The 27,366-nt window shown below is 32.3% G+C and overlaps 1 pseudogene across 1 annotated transcript; it reads right to left on the reverse strand.

The window, feature by feature from the left end:
• Positions 1-1,569: 1,569 nt before the first annotated feature.
• Positions 1,570-26,744, reverse strand: LOC111289185 (N-terminal acetyltransferase A complex auxiliary subunit NAA15-like; annotated as a pseudogene). The gene is made up of 26 exons (XR_016328629.1): positions 26,520-26,744; positions 25,402-25,480; positions 24,657-24,739; positions 24,417-24,566; positions 22,742-22,857; positions 21,907-22,012; positions 20,866-20,937; positions 20,649-20,764; positions 19,678-19,808; positions 18,943-19,022; positions 18,784-18,837; positions 18,578-18,651; positions 18,146-18,215; positions 17,952-18,047; positions 7,968-8,096; positions 7,782-7,864; positions 7,466-7,696; positions 4,203-4,326; positions 4,018-4,125; positions 3,765-3,896; positions 3,352-3,408; positions 3,134-3,231; positions 2,956-3,014; positions 2,756-2,867; positions 2,551-2,651; positions 1,570-2,057 (listed from the first exon to the last, which is right to left on the reverse strand). The product of XR_016328629.1 is annotated as an N-terminal acetyltransferase A complex auxiliary subunit NAA15-like (transcript).
• Positions 26,745-27,366: the final 622 nt, after the last annotated feature.

Raw genomic sequence — 27,366 nt, forward strand, 5'->3', positions numbered from 1 at the left:
GCCAGAAGGATGGTGAAAGACTGATAAATATCTGCAATTACAAAAAAACCCCTCACCAATTCACCAAAAAAAAAAGAAGCTGATCATTTTATTTGGTGATTTAGAAATTTAGACTTTTCTCAAAATAAGGGGAGGACCCTTCCCTTCTCATTAGTCCCATTCTCAAAGACACGTGGTGGTGTTTATGATTTCATGGGGTCAACCATCACCGCACCCCATGATCAGCTTCTAAAACATTGTTGATAACTATATTATCAAGAAGAAAATTAGCAAAATCATGAACGAAAAATTGAAATAATGAATCAGTTGAGAAGAAAACCAAGTTAAATATATCAAATCTTTTTTGAAGACATTGTGTGTTCTTAGATTCTCTTTATATTTATAACGTTTTTATTTTATTATATTTTTTTGTAAAAAAAAATTTAAAAATAAGAGAAATTATCTTATTTTTAAAAATTAATAAATTATTTATTAATAAAAATCATTAAAGATTTGAATCTAATTATCATAAATCTAGATACTTTACATTTACATCTTAAACTTTAATCATTTGCACCAATCTTTATTGACTTACTTGATTATAATTAATAAAAGAAAAACTCAATAAAGTGTTGAAAGAAAGAAAAAAAATTCATAACACGTTAATAAAATTGTTCATGCAAACTAGCAAAGAGATATATGAATTTTTTTTTTTTAAAACTTGTGGTGCGAGATCTTTGTGATAATTATTGATTCAAATAATATGTAATTTAATTTAATTTTAATTTAGTCAGATTTTTAAAATTATAAATTATAAATATTTTAAATGTTTAATTTTTTTTTCATACAAATTAAATTAATAAATTAAAAATTTTAAAAAATTAATCACTTAAATTTTATTTTTTCTTCGAGGTTTTTTAAAGAATATTCCAAAGCTTAAAAATTGAGATTTCATGTTTTTCCATAACGTTGGGAATTATAAATATATGGAAACACTTCTTTTGGTTTTTTATAAAATTATATACCATTAAAAATTATAATTATAATCAAATAACTTTTAATGTATTAAAAAAAAATTAACAAATCAAAATATATTATGACATTCAAATTTGAATGGTTAAGAAAATTTTAAAAATCTAATAATTAACAATTACTCAAACAAAAAAAATTAAGTGTTTAACAATTTAATCATCCAATTACATACAATATTATTATTTAATATTTTTAGTTATGTTTAATGCATAAAATAATAGATAAATCATAATAATTTTATATTATATTTGATTTACCTATAATTATAATTAATCGTATTGGTATAAAATGATTTAATTTTTCGAAAATAAAAGTAACTACTTTTTATTGACGATATTAAATTTATATGTTTTATTATAACATTAAAAATTATATTAATAATTTAAATTATATAAATTTTAAAGAAAAATAATTTTCTGTAGCATCTCAACAAGATTTGATTAACCTTTTTCAACTAATAATAAATTTTTATAATCCAATCAAAATCCACTTTTTGTTGCTAATTATCCACCTTTCCTCCATAATAAAATTCAAACAGCAAACCATAAGAGACGAGACTTAGAACAACAAAACTGGGAATTTTTGATAGCCACTCTTGTCAGCTCTGTAGCAAAATTCTCCACATTATGTACTGTTTATAAATGGCAACTAATAAAAGGGGCGAAGTACAACATGCTCCAAAGGCAAAGATTGGCCCTAAAACAGTGTTCTTCCCATGCTGACCAGAAGATTTCTTCAGCAGTACCCAAAAATTTTCTATAGCACCTCAAATTTTGGGGCAAAACCATGGAGCCAGATATCTCTAAAGATCTCAACCAAATGCTGAGCAAATTAAAAGAATATATATATATATATATATATATATATTTCAACCCTAAAATCATAAATGCAGATAAATTATACACATTTGCAAAGGAATGCATTTCACGATTAGAAAGGCAGCGAAAATTTTGATCTCAAAGCAACAGAAGAAAGCATTGTCATGGCCTGCACAACTTCAAGACGCTCCTTTTTTCCGCCTGCTGCAAAGCACTCTTTCAAATTGTCTACATAATTTTACTTCAATTGTCTAATAAGCTATCAATAAAGAGGGCCTAATGAAAGAATAAACAATCATTTCTTGAATAATTTTGTCACATAGCTTGCAACTTCAATTAAATAAACATCAATAAGAAAGTGAGAAAATTATTATCATGAAAGTCCACCTTTCTTTAAAATGCCAATAATAATCACAGCATCCAACTTTCAAAGATTAAGCATCATAATAACAAAAACCAAGCAATCAGAACTCGTGAGATACATCTCAAAAAAGTCACTGAATGATGTTGAAACCATAAATTTAAAATTCCTAATTTAATGTTTTATTTTTAGGCATCTAATCTATAATATTCAATTAACAGTATATCAAAATTTCAATACCATTAATATTCTTACTAAAATACTTTCTAAACAAACAACAGTAATTAATTTCATTAGTTGTTAATGGAGTCAAAGCCAAATTTCTAGTCAGCATCAATTTATGTGGAGAATTATACTTACTCAAAGCAGCATCTTGGTCAATAAGAACCTTTTCTAAGAGTTTATGGACTGCAATACAGTCCTTGAGTTTCCACACCAGTACTGGTCCAAGTGCCCCATTCCTGGACAAGCAAAAGAGAAAGAAACAATTAATCTCAAGAGTAAGTTGCAAGGCATGGAATCGACATCAAACAGCAAAAATTTTAATGTACACTAAGGGCATTACATTGGCATGACTTTATTGCATGAATCTTCAATTAACTTAACAGCCTCAAGTTTCTTGGTCTGCTCCAAGGTATATAACATTTCTGCAACTGCCACTATATGCATCAAAGATTCTGCAGAACCAAAAAGTGAAATTTGCATGATTATACAACCTACCTCAAGGAACCTAAAATGCATCATGTTATGTAAAGGTCGTAATACCTTCATGTTTACCAAGGAAAACTTTGTTCACCTCACTAAGAGTTTTCTCCTGCAATTGACTGCGGAAAGAGAAAATAAAGGGATTTAATGCATCAGGAATCAAAATAATAATAGTAACAGTAACACAACAAAATTCTAGTAGGGGCAATAGCTATCATAAAGCCATTTCAAAGAGAACCTGATGGATGGACGCTCAGCTTCTAAGACACTCCAAACAAGTTTTTCAGCATCAGTTAATGGAGCAGGCATTGAGCCCAATTTATGGAAAAATTTAATCTGCATTAGATTAAATTCAAATAAGCATCGTAAAGATTACATGATCTTTGTATCTAAGAACAGAAAAGAATGCAGTTGTGCATGGCAGTGCACAAATATGGTAGGGCAGATGTTACATACCAAGCAGCGATGTGAATCTGGATTCTCAGCATCCAGCCTTAGCAGTTGCTTTACAGCCTTCAAGAAAACAAAATAAAACCAAGACAAACGTACTAATATGAGCTCATGAAATAGTAAAAGTACTACTGCACAAAACCATTGTTCTACAACTCAAAGATATGCCGTGCAAACTATCTAATTCACACATAAATTCATTGAGTGAGTAGAGTAATAAGAAAAGGATGTTTGGTTAAAAGGTACAGTTTCTTTATTTCAAGAACATATCCACAGGCAGCAAGTGAAAAAAGAGAGGAGAAAACAAGAGAAGGGGCTTCCTCACAAACCACTAGCTGACAATTAAATATCAGTTCTAGTTGACCAAACACAAAAAGAACAAGAAACACATCTCATGTTCAATTCTTGGAAAATATAACCTGAAAGGCAAGCAAAATCTTCTGCCTTCTCATATTTACTTCAAAAGAAAGTAAGTGCGTCTCCAAAGAATCAGGTGAGTTCTTCTGAAGCAACTTCAAGTACTTTGTTGCTTCTGAAAAGGGATACACTGTCTGAAAAAAAAAATACAGATTAAACAGTCTTAGCTTAATAGGCATTAGCGTAACACATTTTTACAGCACGAGGACTTTAATCAGGAATCTAAAGCACAGGGAAAAGATAATAATAGGTAACCTTCAATAATTTTTCTCCAAAAGGATAAGGATCTACAGGTTTAACATGTCGTTTCCCAGACTTAGAGATGCCACTAGAACTTGATTCTTCATTTTTCTCCTCTGCCTCCTAAAATAATACACGGCATCAGAATGAAATCATCAAAGAGAGTGTTAGCCAAGAATCACCAAAACAAGCTGATATACTTTCTTAGCTCGTTCCGCCTTCCTCTGCTTCTTCATTTTCTTTTTCTGAGAAGGAGTCTTTGATGTGTCATCCTCTTCTTCAGCCAGTGAGTTCAAAGGAGAATCAAACAACTTTAGATAGCATTTGCACTTCAAAATCCAATAATTATCACAATGCAGAAAGAAAAGGTTCAAAATTGAAGTAATCACCAGTTTCAAGCCAAGAGTTTCAGAGAAAGAAACACCAACATAGAAATGGGACAATGGATCAATCACAAAAACTATTACTTAATTGTTGCATGGCCTGTCACTATATCATCCCATTCCATTTCACCATCAAATCAATAAGATCAATATAAAAAGCTATAATCAACAAATAAATTTTGGTACAGTAACATGCAATTCTCCATCCTTAACCCAACAGAAATCCCAGGCGCCGCCTTCCTATCATTTAAAAAGCCACAATCTCAAATTTCAATATGCCTGCAAGGAACATTTAATCCTTTCAGTAATAACATCACAAGAATATGAACTTACAAAAGATATAACGAAAGCAAATTGAGACTACCAAGCAAAATTTTTATCCTGTTTGGCATATACCACAAGGTCTCAACATAATAAGAATCCCCTACGTACAACATAAAACACCATCCTAAGTATGAAACAAGTATATAACCTTATAAAAATCAGAAACTATAATCTAGAATACTTGTTAAATTAAATTTGACTTGAGCATCATTTGAAAACAAATTTTTTAAGCAGATCCAAATATTTGCATCTTCTTTTAATAGTTAATAATTTGTGGGAGAGCATTTGAACTTCAGACCTCCTACCAGGGCAAGAGGAGTTATTGCAACTAAGGTATGTGTAAAGCCACAAAAAAAAAAACTGCTTTATAGTATAACATAATTGGCTTATTAATAGCATTTGTTTCTATATGGTAAGGATAGACATGTATCCACAGTTGAAAATTCGTTAATGGTACATTTTCCTATATATTATGTATTTGGTCCATCAGGTATATAAAACAAAGAGACGGGGCACAAGGATTGTCTTACATAGCATTCTGATACATAATACTAATTTAATCACATACATATCAATTAGATCAACAAATGAATCAACAACAGCCTCTTATTTGAACTCTAAAACTCTCTTTTGTATTCCTATACAAATGAAATTGAAAAACAGATTGATTAACATTATTTGAAAAAATCATAAAGTTCATAACGAACTTAAAATCATTGTGCATATCAAAATGACTAGTATTATTATTACTCATTATTAAAATTCACATTCAAAAAGAAGAGAGAAAATTTTGTTTTATGATAAAAAAATTCATTCATGGATCTCAGTTCATTTTCAAGGGGAGAAAAAAGAAAACAAGGAGTCCATTGAATTTCAACTAATTAGTTTCACAAATAAGATAAAAAGATTTACCTCAAATTAGGAATTGCACAAAAAAGATTATTTACCTCAAAACGGTCTATGTAAAATTGTAGGAAAACATCGATGGCTACTATCTTATTTATCAAAGAAAAATAAAATACACTATAAAGAATTAATTAGTGAGTTGGATATTCAGGAATAAAAAAACCGCTAATTTGAAAATTTTGAATTAGTCAATTTATTAGATATTTCATTTAGATATACTTTTAATTTTCAATAATCCATGTAAAAGTGAATTAAGGAAAAACTTATGAATCTATCAGTTACAAAAAAAGGCCTTAGGATAGTCAATATGATAGCCATTTAGCCGAATGGAGTTTTGTATAGAATATCAATAATAATAATAATAATAATAATAATAATAATAATAATAATTCCATTGCTACCATTATAATAATAATAATAATAATAATTCCATTGCTACCATTATTATGATATTACATATTCCAATCCAATTGAATACTAGAAAAATAAAATGAATTCCTAATTTTATCTATTCATTTAGATAAAGAGAAAATAATCATAAAATATATATAGGGAGAGAGTTGATTTTTCTAGAACTTAACTTTTCCATAGATTCCATTGTTCAAAAAATGATTTACAGAGAGACATTTCACCAACTTTTTAGTTTTTTATTTTTTAGTAGAATATTTAGAATATGATTGAAGTATGCACGAAAAGAGGCTTGTATTTATTAAACATGCGCAGATATAGCATTTCTATTTATATTCTTTTCCTTTTTTTATTCCATTATAGAACTCTAGTGGAGAAAACACACAACGTGCTCTATGCAAAATTCTATTTTTCTTTAATTTTAATCTATTCAATGAAAAATTGAAGCATGATAAATTTTTGCTAATTCCCTATGGACATCATATCTAGATAGATGAAATACATTATTAGATAACTATAGCTGTGTAATAACTTTTGTTCTGGGGTTTACATAGAATCATAATTGTTGTTATATTATTATAATATAATATAAATCAAATTAAGGAATTTTTTTTTATTGAAAAAAGGAACAATACTAATTTTTTACTTGAGATACTATAACTAATTGAAGGTATGGTTCCAATCTATAACTAAAAAGGGGATACTCTCATTTTTTTTGTTTCTAACCTTTGGTGACATGGCCAACCAGTAAGGCGAGGGACTGCAAATCCCTTATTCTCTAGTTCAAATCAGGTTGTTGCTTGATCAACAAAAAACTTGGAACCCTATATTCTGTTTTGCTCATATAACTCGAAAAATTTTTTCTAGCAAAAACAAATGTAAGAAAAGGAATCTTGATACTTTCTTGATTATAAACTTAGCGAGGTTTTGTCTTGAAAAATGTTGTAAATCCGTACATCCAAGATTCAAGGAAAAACTAGAGTAGTGGAAGGGAATCAGATAGCCCCTCCCCTATTAATGGAGGGGCTGCTAGAAGAGTCTTGAATTAGACTGGATATCATAATGGGAGTGTCTAATTAACAAATGAATGGTTGTACAAGGGTAAGTAATGAACAACAGTTACCTTTAGGAAGTTTTTCATGCTTTGAAAGCAAGGTTCAGACAACACATCATTGCAACATATGATTAATGCAATATATATGTATGCAATAATCCCCCATTCCCCAAAAGACAAAAGGAAAAAGAGGGAGGCAAAGAAAATCTAATCCAAAGTGAAGCATCACATGCATGTGTTGATCAACAATAGGTGACAGAAGCTAAAAGCACCCAGACAAGTAGACCACAGAGATTACATAGCATTTTTCACGTACAGGCCACAACCAAACGGAATAAGTCTATTGCAAATCATTGAAAAGCTTGCAGATCCTAACAAAAATGTTCACCTGATGGCACCAGCTGCTGCTTTGTGAAAATAAGCATGTGAATGCAACCGATCTTGAAATTCTAGCATTTCAACATATGCACAGAGTGCCATTTTCTGCAAACAATAAGAATGGAAATCAAATTGATCTTCAGCAATATCAGCATAGTGCTTCTCCACAGCTAAAAATTTCTTCAGGGCCCGTCCAAGATCACCTTGTCGAAAGTAACTTTCACCAGAAGCAAGTTCATACCTCAAAAGATGGATAACACTTAGTAGGTGCACCCAAATTATAATTAGAGACAACAACATGTCGAAGGTAATAAACAAAAACAGACCACATGCACTGCATGTCATGAAGGTTGTTGTGCTGGTCCCCATCTTTTGTGAACAAAATAGCAGTTTTTTCTGCCAAAGCCACCTTCAAGAGTGGAAAAAGTTTGTGAACAGTACAGTAATACTGAAAGAAATTTACAGTGACAAATATTAACTATGATAAAAGATGAAGGGGGGAGCTTTAGAACCTGATCAGCCTGCAACATTCGCTTCACAGATTCACTGTTTATATAACGGTCTGCGAGATCCATACACCGAGCTTCATCTGCCAATGAAGCTGCAGCTACCAAATCACCAGCACGTTTCAGTATCCGACTCTGTCACCAAAGAGAAGTAAATAATATTTCTCCAAAAGATAGTGTAGACACCCAATTGGGTCTAGGCCCAGATCAATTGGGCTTGGCCCAAATGGGTAAGACCCAATTCAATTGTAACCCTGTATTTTTTTTTTTCTTCTTCTTTTGTATTTTATGTATTTTATTATTTATTATTATTATTATTATATATTAATATATGTATATCTTTATTTATTTATTTTCTGTTAATATTTATATGTATTGTATTTATATAGTTATATATATATTATTATATTATTATTATTTTATTATTATTTTTTTTTTCTCTTTTTCTTGTAATATTTTTTTTTGGTTTATCTTATTGTATTCCTAATTATCTGTTAATAATTTTTTTTTTCTTTCTCTTTTCTTGATCCGTATCTGATTCTTTTCTAATTATCTATTATTATTTTTTTATTTGATTTTTATTTTTGGAGGGCTGAGATTGAAGTTGAAGAATCCCACTGGGAATGGGAATTCAATCAGAAGAGTCCAGTTGGATTCAAAGATTGAATTCCCGTCCAAGGAGGAATTGGGATTGATCAGGAACTCCTGATCAATCCCTATATAAAGGACCCCTGGAACAGATGCAAACACACAGAAAATAGTAAGCAAAGCTACTGATTTGAGAGAAAAGAAGGCGTATAGGAAGCTAAGAAAAGTTTAAGAGTGTTCTGGGAGTGAGAAAAATTTTTTAGAATTTTTGGCGAAAAATTTTTCTGGAAATTTCTGAGAAATTTCCAGATTCCAGCGAAAATTCCGGCAAAATTTGAATTTTCCAACAACAATTCCGGCGAACATTGAAGTTTCCGGCAACCTACCCAGTTTTCGACGAATATTCCCAGAAACCGGTGATATTCCGACCAACTTCCGGAGAAATTTCCAGATTCCGACGACATTTTCCAGAATCCGACACCGGTGTTCTTCAGCTTTTAGAGAGAAGGGAGAGGAAAAGGGAAGAAGAGAGAGAGAGGGGAGGAGCGTTCTGCCGAAAAACGAAGGGGATTGCCTTTTATACCCTCCCAAAACGACGTCGTTTTGGCTTTAAGTTAATCAGAGGATCCGCGCGTTTTGCCGAAACCCGAGCGTCGACCCGATTCTGACCCGCGCGTGCCTACCCCCTTCGAGCCAAGCCGAGCTTCCCCAAGCCGCTCCTCGAGCCGTTTTCTCTTCCTTGAGCCGAGCCGAGATCCGAGCCGCTCCAGGTTTTTTTTTTTTTCATTTATTTGTTTATTTGTTTTTTTATTTTTTTTATTTATTAGATTAGGTTTATTTAATATTCTTTTTATCTTTATTTTATTTTTATTTTGTTTTTTTATTTTTATTTATTTTCACTTTCATTTTTTTTTATTATTCTATTTTCTTTAAATAAAAATAAAAAATTCCAAAAAAAATATTTTTAGGGAAAAATTGAAAGTATCAATTTTCCTTAAAAATAAATTTCAAAAAGGGTTTTTGAGGAAAAGTTGAAAGTATCAATTTTCCTTAGAAATAAATTTTCAGAAAATATTTTTGAAAAAAGTTGAAAGTATCAATTTTCCTTAAAAATAAATTTCAAAAAATATATTTTTAGGGAAAAGTTGAAAGTATCAATTTTCCTTAAAAATAAATTTCAAAAAATATATTTTTAGGGAAAAGTTGAAAGTATCAATTTTTCTTTAAAAGTAAATTTTCAAAAAAAATAATTTTTGGGGAAAAGTTGAAAGTATCAATTTTCCCTACACAAAAAAAAAATCATTCTTTCATTCCTTTCTATTTTGATTTTTTATTTTGATTTTTCTTTAACTAATCCGATGACGGAGTCTCTGCAAGTGAAACAGTAGTTTTTCTTGCATACTCCTAAGGTGAGGGAATTTTCTCAATTTTCTGCTAAAAGTATTAGAGTCAATTGAGAATAATTTTCAATAATTAATTACTTGGTAAAATTTTAAGGCTTTTGGATAACACAAATTCAAGCTGGTACCATCTTTTGATGGGCGTTGTGAGGGTGCTATAACCTTCCTCACACGTAATCGAACTCCCGAACCCTGTTCTGGTTAGTAGACCTGAACCTATTCTTTTAGGGACCCTTAAACTTAGGTGTTCCCTGAAAGGACAGATTCCTTAGGTGGCCAATCGCACCTAGATAAAAAAGATTGGTGGCGACTCCTAAAAGTCAATGTCTAGCGATAGATCCCCGGATCTAGACGTTATGACAGCTTGGCGACTCCGCTGGGGACCTTGAGAGTCAGGCCAGCAAATAATTTATGTTATCCAAAAGCTAAATAAAATTGAACCCTTCTTGTATATATGTGTTATTATTCATTTATGTGTATTTGCTTGGTTAATTATGTCATTCATGTGCATATGCATAACATGAGCTCTACACCCGAGCTCCGTCCCTCTAGGAGGGAGTAAAGTACCTATTGCTTTCGTGAGGTCTAATGCCTCCGTAGTGGCTAGCGAAATACTCCCACTCAAATTGAACCTCTTCCGCTTGTAGCCTGTAATGGGTGAGGATTATGATGCCTTACTAGTCTGTGATGGACAGGGATGTAAGGAGCAATTTGAGGACCTTTAGACTCTGACCTTAAAACCGCATGTAGTGAACTTTAAGAGTGCCTACACCTAGGATAGAGCTCTTTCTACCTAATGATAGATATACCCTAAAATTAGGACACAAAAAAAGGTGTTTATCTAATCATTTTGATTGTTTAACTTTGTGTATCATTTTCATTACCATATGTAACATTATGCATCAGCATCATTTTCATCTCATCCATGAAACTAACTGTATTGTTTGTCTGATTTTATGCATCTGCATTATTTTCATGACCATGTTTTAACACAATCATTTGCATCCATTTCATATTAGATTTCATTTAGAAAAATGTGCATTTCATTTGAGCACCATACATAAAGCATAGCATAACATTTCTAATCATAAGTATGGTACTCAAGGTTCCAGGATAGCTCCATCTAGCGAAAACCCTGCTCATCCATACAACACAAGGTCCAGAGCAAGGCAAATGGAGGAAGAAAGTTCTCATAGATTTGAAAAGCTAGAAAAAGCTCAGGAAAAGATTGAAAGTGAACTAAACAAGATTCTGGAGGCTCTTAATAACATGAATAAAGGAAAAGGAGTTGCAGAAAATACAAGCCAACAAGTTTTCCCATTACAAGAAGTGGCTGACCCTTTGTACCCTCCACGTTTTGGTCCACCTCAGGCCCAGTCTGCTCAAGAGGTCCCGCCACAACATTTCGCACATCCTGGAATGCCATCAGCTTTCAACCCAGGACAGTATAATAGCTATATAAATCCTGTCTTCACTGAAAAGGCAGCAGAACCAATTCCTGATCTAGAAGAGAAGGAGAAGGGAAAGATAAAGGTGGAAGCTGAGGAAAGCTCTAAAATTAGCATGCTAGAGCAGAGGCTACGGGCTGTGAAAGGATTTAGCTGTTATGGGTCAGTTGATGCTGCTGGGCTCTCCCTAGTTCCTGATGTGATTATCCCCCATAAGTTCAAAGTACCGAAGTTTGAAAAATATGACGGTACAAAGTGCCCCAAAACCCACATCACCATGTATTGCAGAAAGATGGCAGCTCATGCACATGATGAAAAACTCTTGATGCATGTCTTCCAGGATAGCCTTACTGGTTCTGCTGCCAGGTGGTATGTTCAGTTGAATAGGACCCACATTCGCTCTTGGAGCAATATGGCTCATGACTTCATCAGTCAATATCGACACATCGATTTGGCCCCTGATCGTTTATCTTTACAAAATCTAGAGAAAAAGTCAAATGAGTCTTTTAAAGAGTATGCCCAGAGGTGGAGGGATATTGCTTCTCAAGTACAACCTCCTTTGACTGAGAAAAAAACTACAGTGTTATTTGTCAGTACTTTGAAGCCTCCCTATTATGAAAAGATGATAGGGAATGCAACTAAGAATTTTGCCGACATGGTGATCTCTGGAGAAATTATTGAAAGTGCCATAAAAAATGGCAAGTTGAAAGGAGGAGAAACCAAGAAGGCATCAAAAAAGAAAGAAGCTGAAGCTGAAGCTGTGAGCTTTGATAGACAACAATTCAGGGGTTATCAACCCTATCCATCCCAAGGTTACTCTTCATACTATCCTGCTGCGAATAATGCCTCATCCTACCCATACCAGTTAGCTCCACAACCATCTTATTCATCCACTTACCGCCTTAACATTCAAGCTCCTGTAAGAACTCAAGTTCGCCCTACTAACCCAGCAAGTGGCTCACGAGAACAACGGACTACTCGAGAAAAACCTATATTTGATCCAATCCCTATGACTTATACAGAGTTATATCGAGAACTCTATAATAGCCACTTGATTGCCCCCAACCATGTGGAACTGCTTAAACCACCCTATCCAAAGTGGTATGATCCTACAGCCCGCTGTGACTACCACTATGGAATTACTAGCCATTCTACTAAAAATTGCACTGCTTTAAAGTATAAGGTGCAACGATTGATCAATGATGGAATGGTAAGTTTTGATCAAGAAAAAGCAACAACACCTAATGTCAGCGTTTTGAGTGAAGGTCAAGAACAAAAAGGGGCCGAAGAGTCACAATGAATTGAGGGGCAAGATGTCAATGGGGATTTCTTCACCTAATCGTATAGAGGGCTAATTTTTAATGGAGATAAGGCTGGTTGAAGTTTTTTATCATTTTACGATTTCTTTTCAAGTAATGTTAGATTTCTTTTTTTGCAATATGACTTCACTTGTTATCATCTTAATAAAGGCAAGTCAATGCATTTCATTACATTTTTCTCTTTCACTTAACCATTACTCCATGCTCTGTTACCTTTCATAACTTTACATTCCCATTCTTAAATTTCAGATGATGAATATTTAGACAATGATAACAATGATTCTGGGATTTAATTTTGAGAACTCATCCATATTAATATGAGAAGATGATTCGAGCAAAAATAAGCTGTTACCGGAGGTGAAATAAATGTCTTGAAGATGTGTAATCTTTTATACAAGTTCATGAGCTTTGTTCAATAGATGATGTTCAAGAAAGGTATTCACAATTGAGATGAAAAATGACCATTTTTCTTTTACCATTTGAAAAAACCATTTATTATTACCCCTTTGAGCCTATCATTTTTTTTTTCTTTCTAAAGAACCCTAACCAAGGATCACCCTCTACATTGGGGGGTAATTTTTGAAAAAAAAAAAAAAATTTTCACAAAAGGTCTCAAAAAAAAAGAAAATTAAATAAAAAAATGCCACACATGACTTGGGGCAAAGTAATGAGAATCCTTTGTGTGAGGAAAGAGAAAAGTAGTGAAATGATGTGGGGGCAAAATGCCAAGCGGCATCAAATGATCCTTCGGTCTTGAACCTTTTTAATATATGTTTTGAGCCTATTATATCCATTTTTTTATGACCCTTCACCTTGGCCTACATTACAATCTTGAAAAGTCCATTTAGATCAAGTGTGAATACTCAATTTGAATGATCATATGTTGAGCGAAGGTATGCTTATGATGAAGCAATGGAATCATGCTACATTACTCTAAAGTTTGATGTATGAAGGATATCAACAATAGATGAAAAATGAGGAAAAAGAGATGATGAAAAAAAATAAAATAAAAAAAAAAAAGAAGAAAGAAATGAGAAAATGAAAAAGAGAGATCCAAATTGAAAACCTGAAAGGTTGATAGAAAAAGATCCAGGTCAAATGGCTCACATGAATGGAAGATCAAAGACATCTGAAGATCCCTCAAAGACTAGGGCAAAGTTTGCCAAGCTCAAGATGCTTCAAATGGAATGAGTTTTTGAAAAAGAATCCTAGATTAATGTTGAGAATTGTTTGAATATTCATCATTTGGACATACCATCCATCCCAAAGACATGTATCCAATTCATTTCCTTTCCCATTTGCTTTGTACCAAAACAGATCTTCATTGATTATCTTTACCATAATTCACTTTGTGTTCTCTTATCATTACACCCTTAGAATGAATTGAGAAAAATGCTTGATTGCATTGTATTTGTCAAGAATTGAAATGATAATGAATGAATGAATATGTGCTTAAAAGAGTCTTGCATTCATTTGAAAAGAAATCTAAGATGATTTGAAAAGATATATGATGTGATCAAATGAAGAATATAATGGAGCAGTGATACAATCAAGTGATGAGTACAAGGATGAATTGGTCGATATGACTTGTAAGTTGTGATTGAATGATGAGGACAAAATCTGTTTTGGAAAGGTTAATGCTGAGACACCTATGAGTAATGACCCAGTGATGGTGGATGAAACTTGTTTTGAAATTTGTTAGTGCTGAGAAATTCATTGAATGATGGTCAAATGATGATCGATTGATGAAGCTTATTCCAAAGTATTGAGAAATTGAACAAGGAAGAATGTGAGTGAAAAAGACAATTGAGAGCTACACTGGTTCAATCTTAGAAGAGCAGTGTAATTGGATCTCTGAAGAATAGAAGGGCTTGATGCCTAAGAAAAGAGCTTGAGAAATTTGAGTACCATACATTGAATAGGAATTAATTGGCCAACATCTGCATAACATGCATTGAAATTCATATGCATTTGCATAGCATACACTACTTTCAGGAAAGTATAGTGTATAAATCCAAGAAGCAAGGGTGTTCCAACATCCCACATGGAGAAGACAGATATGAAAAGACTTTGCAAGTTTGAGAAAAAACTTGTCAGGTAAGTTCCTAATCCTTGAAATAGGATGTCTTTTGATATCATGATCGATTTATAAGAGCTTTGGGCATAATCTCCTGAAATTCCTTCAAACACAATTCTCAACTCCTTTGGACATGATTGTCAAGGAGCAATTTATTTTCAAAAGTCGTGGTGCCTCTGTTTAGAGGAGCAATTTATTTTTCAAAGTCGTGGTGCCTCTGTTTAGAGGAGCAATTTATTTTTTCAAAGTTCCGTTGCCTCTGTTTAGAGGAGCAATTTACTTTTCCAAAGTCGTGGTCCCTCTGTTTAGAGGAGCAATTTACTTTTTCAAAGTCGTGGTGCCTCTGTTTAGAGGAGCAATTTACTTTCAAAGTTCCGTTACCTCTGTTTAGAGGAGCAATTTACTTTTCAAAAGTCGTGATGCCTCTGTTTAGAGGAGCAATTTACTTTCCAAAGTCGTGGTGCCTCTATTTAGAGGAGAAATTTATTTTTCAAAGTCATTGAACCTCTGTTTAGAGGAGCTTTGGTCAAAAAAATAAAAAACAAAAAGTGACAACGTTGAGTTGAATCTGGATTTGGTGTCTACGTCTTTGCGCAATTTCTGTTTCACAGAAAATGTGCAAAGAGGGGCAGCTGTAGACACCCAATTGGGTCCAGGCCCAGATCAATTGGGCTTGGCCCAAATGGGTAAGGCCCAATTCAATTGTAACCCTGTATTTTTTTTTCTTTTTTTTTGTATTTTATGTATTTTATTATTTATTATTATTATTATATATTAATATATGTATATCTTTATTTATTTATTTATTTTCTGTTAATATTTATATGTAATGTATTTATATAGTTATATATATATTATTATATTATTATTATTTTATTATTATTATTTTTTTCTCTTTTTCTTGTAATATTTTTTTTTGGTTTATCTTATTGTATTCCTAATTATCTGTTAATAATTTTTTTTTCTTTCTCTTTTCTTGATCCGTATCTGATTCTTTTCTAATTATCTATTATTATTTTTTTATTTGATTTTTATTTTTGGAGGGCTGAGATTGAAGTTGAAGAATCCCACTGGGAATGGGAATTCAATCAGAAGAGTCCAGTTGGATTCAAAGATTGAATTCCCGTCCAAGGAGGAATTGAGATTGATCAGGAACTCCTGATCAATCCCTATATAAAAGACCCCTGGAACAGATGCAAACACACACAGAAAATAGTAAGCAAAGCTACTGATTTGAGAGAAAAGGAGGCGTATAGGAAGCTAAGAAAAGTTTAGAAGTGTTCTGGGAGTGAGAAAAATTTTTTAGAAATTTTTGGCAAAAAATTTTTCTGGAAATTTCTGAGAAATTTTCAGATTCCGGCGAAATTTGAATTTTCCAGCAACAATTCCGACGAACATTGAAGTTTCCGGCAACCTGCCCAGTTTCCGACGAATATTCCCAGAAACCGATGATATTCCGACCAACTTCCGACGAAATTTTCAGATTCCGACGACATTTTCCAGAATCCGGCACCGGTGTTCTTCAGCTTTTAGAGAGAAAAGAGAGGAAAAGAGAAGAAGAGAGAGAGAGGGGAGGAGCGTTCTACCGAAAAACGAAGGGGATTGCCTTTTATACCCTCCCAAAACGACGTCGTTTTGGCTTTAAGTTAATCAGAGGATCCGCGCGTTTTGCCGAAACCCGAGCGTCGACCCGATTCTGACCCGCGCGTGCCTGCCCCCTTCGAGCCAAGCCGAGCTTCCCCAAGCCGCTCCTCGAGCCGAGCCGAGCCTCGATCCGAGCCGCTCCAGGTTTTTTTTTTTTTTCATTTATTTGTTTATTTGTTTTTTTATTTTATTTATTTATTAAATTAGGTTTATTTAATATTCTTTTTATCTTTATTTTATTTTTATTTTGTTTTTTTATTTTTATTTATTTTCACTTTCATTTTTTTTTATTATTCTATTTTCTTTAAATAAAAATAAAAAATTCCAAAAAAAATATTTTTAGGGAAAAGTTGAAAGTATCAATTTTCCTTAAAAATAAATTTCAAAAAGGGTTTTTGAGGAAAAGTTGAAAGTATCAATTTTTCTTAGAAATAAATTTCCAAAAAATATTTTTGGGAAAAGTTGAAAGTATCAATTTTCCTTAAAAATAAATTTCAAAAAATATATTTTTAGGGAAAAGTTGAAAGTATCAATTTTCCTTAAAAGTAAATTTTCAAAAAAAATAATTTTTGGAAAAAAGTTGAAAGTATCAATTTTTCCTACACAAAAAAAAAAAATCATTCTTTCATTCCTTTCTATTTTGATTTTTTATTTTGATTTTTCTTTAACTAATCCGACGACGGAACCTCTGCAAGTGAAACAGTAATTTTTCTTGCATACTCCTAAGGTGAGGGAATTTTCTCAATTTTCTGCTAAAAGTATTAGAGTCAATTGAGAATAATTTTCAATAATTAATTACTTGGTAAAATTTTAAGGCTTTTGGATAACACAAATTCAAGCTGGTACCATCTTTTGATGGACGTTGTGAGGGTGCTATAACCTTCCTCACACGTAATCGAACTCCCGAACCCTGTTCTGGTTAGTAGACCTGAACCTATTCTTTTAGGGACCCTTAAACTTAGGTGTTCCCTGAAAGGACAGATTCCTTAGGTGGCCAATCGCACCTAGATAAAAAAGATTGGTGGCGACTCCTAAAAGTCAATGTCTAGCGATAGATCCCCAGATCTAGACGTTATGACAGATAGTAAAAAGGTTCATCAAGAAACAATAGCCATGTACCAAAAACCCTAAAACCTAAGAAAGGAGGTCATATGCCTGCCCAATGCCCATCAAGACTTAAGGTCCACAAAGAAAAACTAGTATGCATTTTAAATGAATGTATATAAACTTTGCACAATTTAGTGCAAAACAATATATTCAATCAAGGTCAGTGTCATAGAAAGTGATAAGTATCATAGAAAGTGATAAGTCTCTTACAAGTGAACGACAACTACAAGGAAATATCTAGAAAGATTTTCAGGTATTGCTATACCTTGTGAGATGCGAGACAAACCAGGCAAAAAGATTTCAAAATATAAGATCAAAAAATAAAATAAAAGAATCCAGCTAACAAAAATCTAAAACCAGCAGATGAAGCCAATGCAAAAATTTGAAGATTGAAGACGAGAACAAACCTTGACAGAGTATAAATCAATTACAGTTGGTGTGTGCTCTATGGCCTCATTAATTTTTGAAAGAGCAACATCATATTGGCCTTTTCTATCATAATGCTGCATCAATAAATTCAAAGTTACTCAAATGCAAAGAAAGCACCAAACATTTATAGCAAGAAAAGAAGAAAAGGCCATGGCCCACGGGGTGAGGAAACCTGATGATTACCCGCCTGAGCCAAAAAGAATAAAATCCATAAAAGCGTTGAAGGGGGCTCTTTCTCTGTCCTGCACTCAATATGAAACACAAGCAAGAAATGACTCAGCATAATACCAAATGCGTGCTTGTGTATTAGCATACAAACAAAAACATATAGAAACTTCACATGCAACCATATGGGACAACCATTATGTACTTGTTTAATAGATAACAACACATAAATGACTGAGGACTTCACCAAACAATAAGCAGTAAAAGAAAAAAATGCACTCAGACCACACCCAATATCTAAACATTTAGACACTGTTAAGACTTACTAGAATATCACATAAGGGCTGGAAGTCTATATTACCTCAAAGAGTAGTAAATCTAAACATTTATTTGCTTTTAAGACTTAATAAAATATTACACAAGGTTTTAAAGCATATACTGGCTATCAGGGTATCTGCCGGTGGTCCTAATTGAATGCTCCAACTCAAGAATAAGTTGTTCCAATATGTCTGCCTGTGTAAGTGTCAACAAAGCAGGCAATCAATCCTAATGAAATCAAGCTCCAACCAGTTGCTAAGCAGTTTAGAATAATCAATATTTAGAAACTTAATTCTATTTTTAGAATATGTAAGTAAGAAAACTTACCTTTCCAGGGTGATCATACAAGGGAGAAAGGTCTGAGAATAAAGATGGAACCCCCTGAGACCACCAAGAAAATATATCATTATTTCACCCAACAAACTAAAAACACCAGTCAAACTAACACAAAAAAAAAAAAAAAAAAATCTCATTGGATGTATATACCTTTGTTAGAAGAGGCTTAATGTAATTAAATGCTGCTTCAGAAAATTTGTCTCCTTGCAGAAAATCAAGAGGTATCCTTTAAAAATTGAGAAAACAAAGTTCTAATATAAGTCCATGTCAAATCTCTAAGGGTGAAGCATATGAAAGCATAATTTTAACCACCTAGAGTTCTTACAATTGTCACATCAAGACATCAATTAAGTATTTCAGCATAATACCACAACTATCTATTTCTAGATTATTTAAGAATATCACAAGCTATTGAATGGATTGTGTCTGTTGTAGAAGCACATCACTAGATTTTTGTCACATAATTTCTTATCAAGCCATCAAGAAAAATAAGATCCCTACAAGAGTATTTGTAAAAATAGCCACCCTTCCTCTCTCTAGAAAAGGGGAGAAAGCTTGACAGCTCTGCAGAAAAGTAAGGTTTTCGTTGGATTTGCATCATGTGATTCCATAAATAAGAGAGAGAGCGAGAGAGAGAAGAAATCCAGAGTAAATATAATGAACAGAACATCCCAAGGTACCATTTGGAGCTCATAAAAAAAATAATAAAAAAAAAGAGATACAAAACAGAAAATGAAATTAATATGACTAACAGTTAAGACATAATAAAACAGTTTAGACTAGCACATTCCACCACTAGGGAGTTTTTGCAATAAACAGAATGTATCGATAACATCCATCATAAATTCCTAATGAAAACAGAAGCACAACATAAATCCATCACCTTAACTGCACAAGACCAAGTGTACTATTGTGAAAGTGATTTGTATAATGCATCCAATCGATCAAATTCATCAGAGGAATACTTGGCATTTTCAGAATACAGGCCAAAGCATTTCTGCAAGCCTTCATAATATCTGAAAAATATACATATACAAATACAAAAATTGTAAGTTGGTTGGCTCCTGGTTTATCAGACCTAATAGCAATAAATTGTGCCGATATATAGGCATATACTGAGTGAAGAGACATAAGTTAACAGTTCTGTAAAAGAATTTTCCTCATTTCCCAATCTGAGAAAGCACCCAAGAGACTGTTGACACATATAGTAGTATAGAATTACAGTTCTGCTCATAGTTGCTTTGCTACTTTTTAATTATATTTATATATGAGGTGGTGCATAATGCTTCTTTTTACTAAAAGAGCTAAGCAAAGGGCTTGACAGGACAGAGAGATATAAAACAATCCCAAGAATGAAAAAAATAAAAATAACCTCATTTTATGTAAAGATACCATGATGTAAATGTAACACGCACAAGTATAAGCAAAAGCTTAAAGAAACAAAATTTAAAACTAAAAAACGATTGAATTTGTGACATAAGGGATACACACTGATTAGTTTCAAGCTTAAAGCACCAACGAAAATAGAACATAAAAAATAATGACTATTTCTACCATTCTTTTAACCCTTCATAAAGTTCTAACATAGGTAAAGGAATTTGGGTGTTACTACAAGAAGAATTGAAAAACCTATTAGCCCAACAAAAATATATTTAAACACACAAACTATTCAGAATATTAATTGTTCTTCATTTCCTACAATAATAATACACCACGGCATTGAGAAAAAGAAGTCAATTATAACTTCAAGAAGTGCTATATAAAAGGAAAGAGTTGACTAATATTCTTTGCTATGAAAGATTTATTAATGAGCTTAACTAGGTGTTTCAAAAGAGTACCAAATGCATAAGACTCACCTGTAATTGTCAGGGTTCATGGTAAGTAAAGCCTTGTAAATATTGGCACCTTCTTCTAGGCATCCAAGTTTCACCAGAAGAGAAACCTCTTGTTCTTTGTAAGTCAATTTATCAACCTAGAATAATAGAATTGGTTAGAATTTTAATGTCCAAAAATTCAAAACTTACAAAATTTTTAATGTTAAAAGTATTCAGGCATTATACATTTGACACGTACTATTTTTGGCTCTTTCTTATACAATTCCTCAAGTGCTCTCTCAAGAAACCCAGATTCCTCTAGCAAAGAGATCTGGAGAAAAATACCATACCCTCATAAACATCAGAAAAGCAGCAGGGGGCACCACTAGTCTAGATGTACAGCATCCATTATGCATAATGAATGTAGTTATGCATATTTCTATGCCAATATATTATTAAAGAAATAAATGCTACTGCAAGGGCTAAGGCTTGTAGGTACTTGTCCAATTGGTTAAGCTGTTTTCGAATCATGTTAATGGTGTTAAACCAAAAAAGAGTAGTCAAAAAGAAAGATAGACTAATTTATTACGATGTCAGAAACAAAAATTCCGAAATGGTTCCACAGAACATATAATTGGAGATTAGCAATTATTAAGATTCAGAGCTGCTAAGTACAAACACCACAGATATGATTACTGGTAGAAGGCCCAACAATTAGTGAACAAGCCATATTTCTCTCTAACATGAATACATCAAGAATTAAATATCTTATAGATGCCAAATACCACTATAGGCCACTAGTTAGTCCTCCATCTCAGATTAAAGTAAACTTGGAGATCATTTAATTTAACTTATCAGCCATACACACAGAATCATGCAAAGCCATACTTCACAAGTAGAAAAAATGGGTGTAACATGTACATGAAAGTAGATGAGATTTTGGCAATAAAATAAGCAGAAGGAAAAAAGAAGTTAAGAAGAAATGGGTAGGTTTTCTAATTGCATGTGAAAAAAATTAGAATTAATTCAAAAAAGGGACCCCATTTATAAAGAAGGTAAAAGCATTAAAAATCTTTAATTTTTGTATATTTAATTACTTTATTTGGTTTATGGATAATTTCACTAACTGTGTTGGCATCTGGTTAACAAGTGACACCAAATCAGCCACTCCCATTATATGTTAGTATAAATTCTAAAATTTTGAATGTCTGTATAATGAAGTCAACTCATGTGAAATTACAGCCACATCCCACATACATATGCATGCAAAAAAAAAAGAGTTGAAGTACATGACCAATACCTTATATAAAAGCATTTCACCATGCTCACAACGTTCATTATCTGGTGGATAATCATCTTCTAATGTCCCTTCAAATGCTTCCAAAATTTCAACTGCTTTTGCACCACTAATATCAACCAAAAAAAGGAATACAGCATAAATACCTAAAGGATGAATGAAATTAATAAGACTTCATTCACTTAGAACTACTTGGCTAAGACAGGGACAGAAAAGGAAAAACCCTCGTAACTGTTGTGCCAACAACTTCAATTCATTCATATATAAAGCCAAATGAAAATATGGCATCATCATTGTCTCCATATAAAACTATAGCAAAAACAACAGAACTCTGCAGTTAACTAGGCATTGTTTGTAAAAGGCTAATTTGCAACCAAATTTCATAAATGCAAGTGCAACCAGCTTAGAATAGTAGGGTACCTATCTATCTACCCACCTATCTATACATATTAGTAACATCTTTAACACATTCTACACCCACCATATATTGTCATAAAAGAAGTTTGATATCTTATTGGATGTTTAGTTAAAGTCATACAAACAATATGAACCACGTGTTAAAAATCAACAGTAATTTCATCCATGTTAGCACCCATTTGATCATACAATTAGAAACATTAAGTCCTGATTACGCATTTAATTTAAAGAAAGGCTTTCATTATATCAACAAATATTTCAACTTTCAATACCAAAAGGCCCTTCAATTTGGACCTTCAAGTATAAATAACAATAACAACACTCTAAACATGTTTCACAAAATAAAAGTCAACAGAAATTGGTGAAAGTTAGCATAAGAATTGGAACAAATTTTTTAAAGAAAAAAATAAAGGGCAAGTACTATGAGTTTAAATGGTGGGCTACAGCAAAGCCAATCCAGTTCATGCGATGATTTGGTTTCAAATGCAAAAGTTGTTGTCTTGTATCAACAAATCCTGTCAAATCTCGCATTTGTGCCTGCAATGCAAAAGATAAAACATAAATGTAATAATTTCTGATACAACCTGAAACATGACAATGAGAAAATACAAAACCATGATCAAATCCAAAAAATTTCTCTCAAACTTCATATCTTAGTAGAAAGACAAATGCTCATCATCTTCATACTTTTTCCTTTAACTTTTCAAGGCATATAAACCACAAATAAGGGGGGGGCACAAATAAGTTAATGCCAACAAATGACTTAATCATCTGAAATCATGAGTTAAGAATCCATAATAAGGCAAGCGCTAAAGCATCGAGGGAGAATAATAGAAATGAAAATCATCAATTTCAGTATCAAAGACACCGACTTTTGTTACTATTCTGGAGCAGTAAGGCACATGGGCAGATGAAATTAAGAGAAGAACCGAACCAGATCTGATCCAGAAAGTATAAACACTTTCTAATTGCAAAGGTCATTAATGTTAAAACCTTCAACATTAAGGAACTAGTAGAATGAGAGAGAAAAAGGTTCTGTGGCGGTAGACCAGAAAGTATCAATTCAAGGTGGTTGATTCTTACAGGATAATGAGAATGAAAGGATCAAATCAGACTGGTTGCTTCTGATTATATTACTTGTCATTCTATAAACACTTTCAACCATTAAGGAACTAGTAGAATGAGAGATAAAAAGGATCTGTGGTGATAGACCAGAAACTATCAATTCAAGGTGGTTGCTTGTTACAGTATAATGAGAATGAAAGGATCAAATCAGACTGGTTGCTTCTGATTATATTACTTATGTTTTATTTTTGCGTGTGCCTCAAAACAAAACCTTCAATTAAGATACTAAATCTGAACCATCTCTCATATTAATCTGCTGCCAGAATATCAGATGATGTCTGTTATATCCTTTTCCTTCCCCTGAAGCCATAAATTGTTTCTACCAAAACTATGATCTAAATTTTCAAAGTTATAAAACCAGCTGACTCATCTACTTTCTAAGTGTTTAAGAAGATATTTTTTTCATGGTCTCATACAGCCTCTCCCTTTTAGTTGAGTTATCTCCATAAATTCCATTCCTCTGTTTTAAGCCATATATCTTCGTCTCTTTTGTTACTATCTTAATATAATTATGCCTTTTCTATCCATCTACTAGTAGATTCCGTCAAGCAACTAAACAGCTTCAAATTTCATAAAATTTATTTTCACTTCACTACTAACTATGTAGCTGATCTTGGTGTTTTCATCCAGTTATATTAAGTTACCACAATGAACCTGCCCTTACCAACTACCACAAAACTTACAGTTGCACAAAAGTTGGCACCAAACTATTTTAGTTGCAATATTGACTTGCCTATAAGTACCCTAATACTTAAGATTCTCAAATTCTACAATGGAATCTGAAAAATCTTTTAGGCAAACCACAAAGCTTACAAGAAATCTTATACAGAGAAACTCCTTTAAATGTTCGAAAAATACCATGACAAGCAAGTGTTCTTACTTAACATTAAGCATACAACAGATAAACATCTTAGATTTAACACTGAGTCTAGATGTACAAATCATAGAGAAGGAAGGTAAATAAGGTATACCTGCAAGAGTGACAAGTCCTGTAGTATTTCAATGTTGTCTGGATCTATTCTCAAAGCGTTGTGATAGCATTTGACAGCCTCCCTGTATTCTCTATCTGACCGATAGAGGAGACCATAAGCGTGCCAGCAAACATGACTTTTTACATCATTCTACATTAAGGCACAAACATGAAAACAATGTTAGGAAAAAGTGACACTGCTTTGACATTATAGCAACCAAAAGAAAATAAATAAGATAACCTTTACACCTAGCCGAACAAGCTCATAAGCTTCAGTTTTCCGATCCATGCAATTTAAGGTTAACCCCTTCATTGACAATGTTTCTGACAATAATGAATAAAAGCCCATATGACAACATACAAACACAACAAACAAACAGTTACCAGATAGTATAAAATATTGCTTGGAAACTGCATATTTAAAAGGATGGATACATTAAACAAAATGCTACTACACTCTACCAATACCGCACACTAATGAATATTCACAAAACCCAACCAAGATGAAGAAGGTATTCAAATATTGCAGATTTCGAACTGTATAGGTTAAAAATGTAGTTATAAACCCGAAATTAATGCAATATGTTCAGTTGATAGAGAATATCTCCACATTGATACTGCTAGAATGTTCCACTTATCTCTAGAACCATCATAAATCATGGACTAGTCACCATACAGCTAGTGCTTTCAAAAATGCAATTGACATCAATCATAAGACATGAGAAAGGGACATACAGTCTACAGAAACAATCATGTCAAACTTAGAGGCATTCTTGTAAGGATTATCGAAACCAATAACCTTGATAACAACATAAACTATCTAGTGACAGCCCCTTTTTCCTCTAAAGTGTAAAGTTCTTTTTGTTTCAGAGTTCTTGCATCTTTATACAGGTACATTTACAAGAACCATGCAAACATAAACACTAAACAATAAGTGCCTCTCAGCCAAAAACAAATAAATAAATAAGTGCTTAAAATTAAACTACCTCCATGGTCAGGAAACTTTTTCAGTATTGCATCTGCAGCCTTTAGTCCTTTCTTGTACTGTTTAGTTTCATATGATTTCTGCAATGATAAATTATACAAGAGCTTTAGCAATAGCACATGGACCTCCAAAGCAATAAAAATTCAGTTATGAGAATTAGCTAGAGTATAATAACAGATAAATATTAATTACATAAAAATCAGGCAAAAAAACTGTGTCAAGAGTCCATTACTATAGAAGTTAAAATAGAGTAAGAATTCACCCGTCAAAACTCTAGTTTTCACTATAAATTAGAAGCAATAAGAGGGAAGGGGGGAAAACTCTCAATAGCGTGTGGAAAACATCCAAATGTTGCTATTCTATATCTAATATGAACAAGTTCTTAAAATATATAAATATTCAAGTTTAACCAGCAAAGCCTACAATTACATTAAAAATTGTCCCAGTCAATTTATCAAATTCTTAAATAGATTGTTTCACAAAGTTTGTTATTGTCTTGAATGCTTATGTGCATCAAAGCCAAAATGCCACAATTGTTTCCCATTAGGAACCAACAAAATTCCTATTTTAAAAAATTGGCAACATACAAGAGAAATTACTAAAGTAGGAAGAGTCACCAAACCCTTTTATTTTCATTTCTCTAATTTTCTCCGTAATGATACAAATGAATTATCACCAAAAGGAAAGCACAACGAGCATCCTTACTTAAAAAAAAAAAAAAAAGGTCAAAGCAAAATTCAATTTTTTAAAGTTGCTTTTCAACAAATCGAATTCATTGACCTAAATTAAGCAAAGCAATAAACTTAATTAAGCTTCAATCGCTAAACAGAACAAAGAAAATGAATTTAATTTATACGAAAAATTGCCCAAAAGCAAATACCTAATTGACAAACAAGCTTATCTAGTCCAAATTTGCATTCATAATTGATATCCACCGATTTTCTCAGCAAGCAAACAGACCAGTATCCAGCTAGGGTTTTGCAAGCAAAGAACAAAAAGAAAAAAGAAGTGCGATCCAATAAACAAAAAATAAGAAAGCAAAATACAAGTATAAATACCAACTAGAAATACGTAGATACGAACTCAAAAATGAGGGAGAAAAGAGAATCGAAGCCTTACGACAATGAGTTTGAAGAGGTTAGCTTCCTTCGGAGGCAACGAAGCTCCCATTGTTGAAGAAAATTAGAAAATTTTAGAAGAAAAACAAGAATCGTAAGAGAAAAAAAAAATGAGAAGATTGAGACTTGAAGAAGTGAGAGTTAGGGGTTTGCAAGAGAGAGAATAGAGTGGTGGCGTTATCTGCTGCTTCAACCCTACGGTCAACAAGAAGCTTGAACAAGAGTAAAATTAAAAAGGAATAAATAAATAGCTTTTTGATTAATATATATGGACCGTTGGTTCATTTGTCTGACGGAAAATTTACTAAAAGATGATCTCACAAATTTTTATTAATTGATATTAAGATACTTAACATATAAAATTAATAAAAATATAAATTATTTTTATCACTTTAATGTTTAATAGGTATTAATTTAAAATTTAAATGATTATTATACGTTACATATATATTTAATCAAAATATATGTACATTTAAATATTGAGATGTAATTTTAACTTTTTACTAATTTTACTTATAAATATTTTTAATAATTATTTTATTATAAAATCAAATAATAAATATTTTTATGAAGTACTTAATTTTATAATTCTCTCATTGTCTTTTTTCGTAGGCCCAATCATTTTCTAATCATCTATGCTAGTATCAAATATCAATTAAAAATGTCACTTTAGTTTGTTTTTAAATCCGACATACTAAAAGATAACCTCAATCACTAATAAAATATGTTCGATGGTTTGATAAGCAAGTTGTTTCAGAGTACAAACTAATCGAAAATAATTTGAGAAAACTTTTATTTCAAATAATAGCTAAACAAAAATAAAGTGAATACTAAAATTTACCGTTTTA

The sequence above is a fragment of the Durio zibethinus genome, chromosome 16 (genome assembly GCF_047325235.1).
Source record: "Durio zibethinus cultivar Kanyao isolate XHJ-2024 chromosome 16, ASM4732523v1, whole genome shotgun sequence".
Taxonomy (NCBI): domain Eukaryota; kingdom Viridiplantae; phylum Streptophyta; class Magnoliopsida; order Malvales; family Malvaceae; genus Durio; species Durio zibethinus.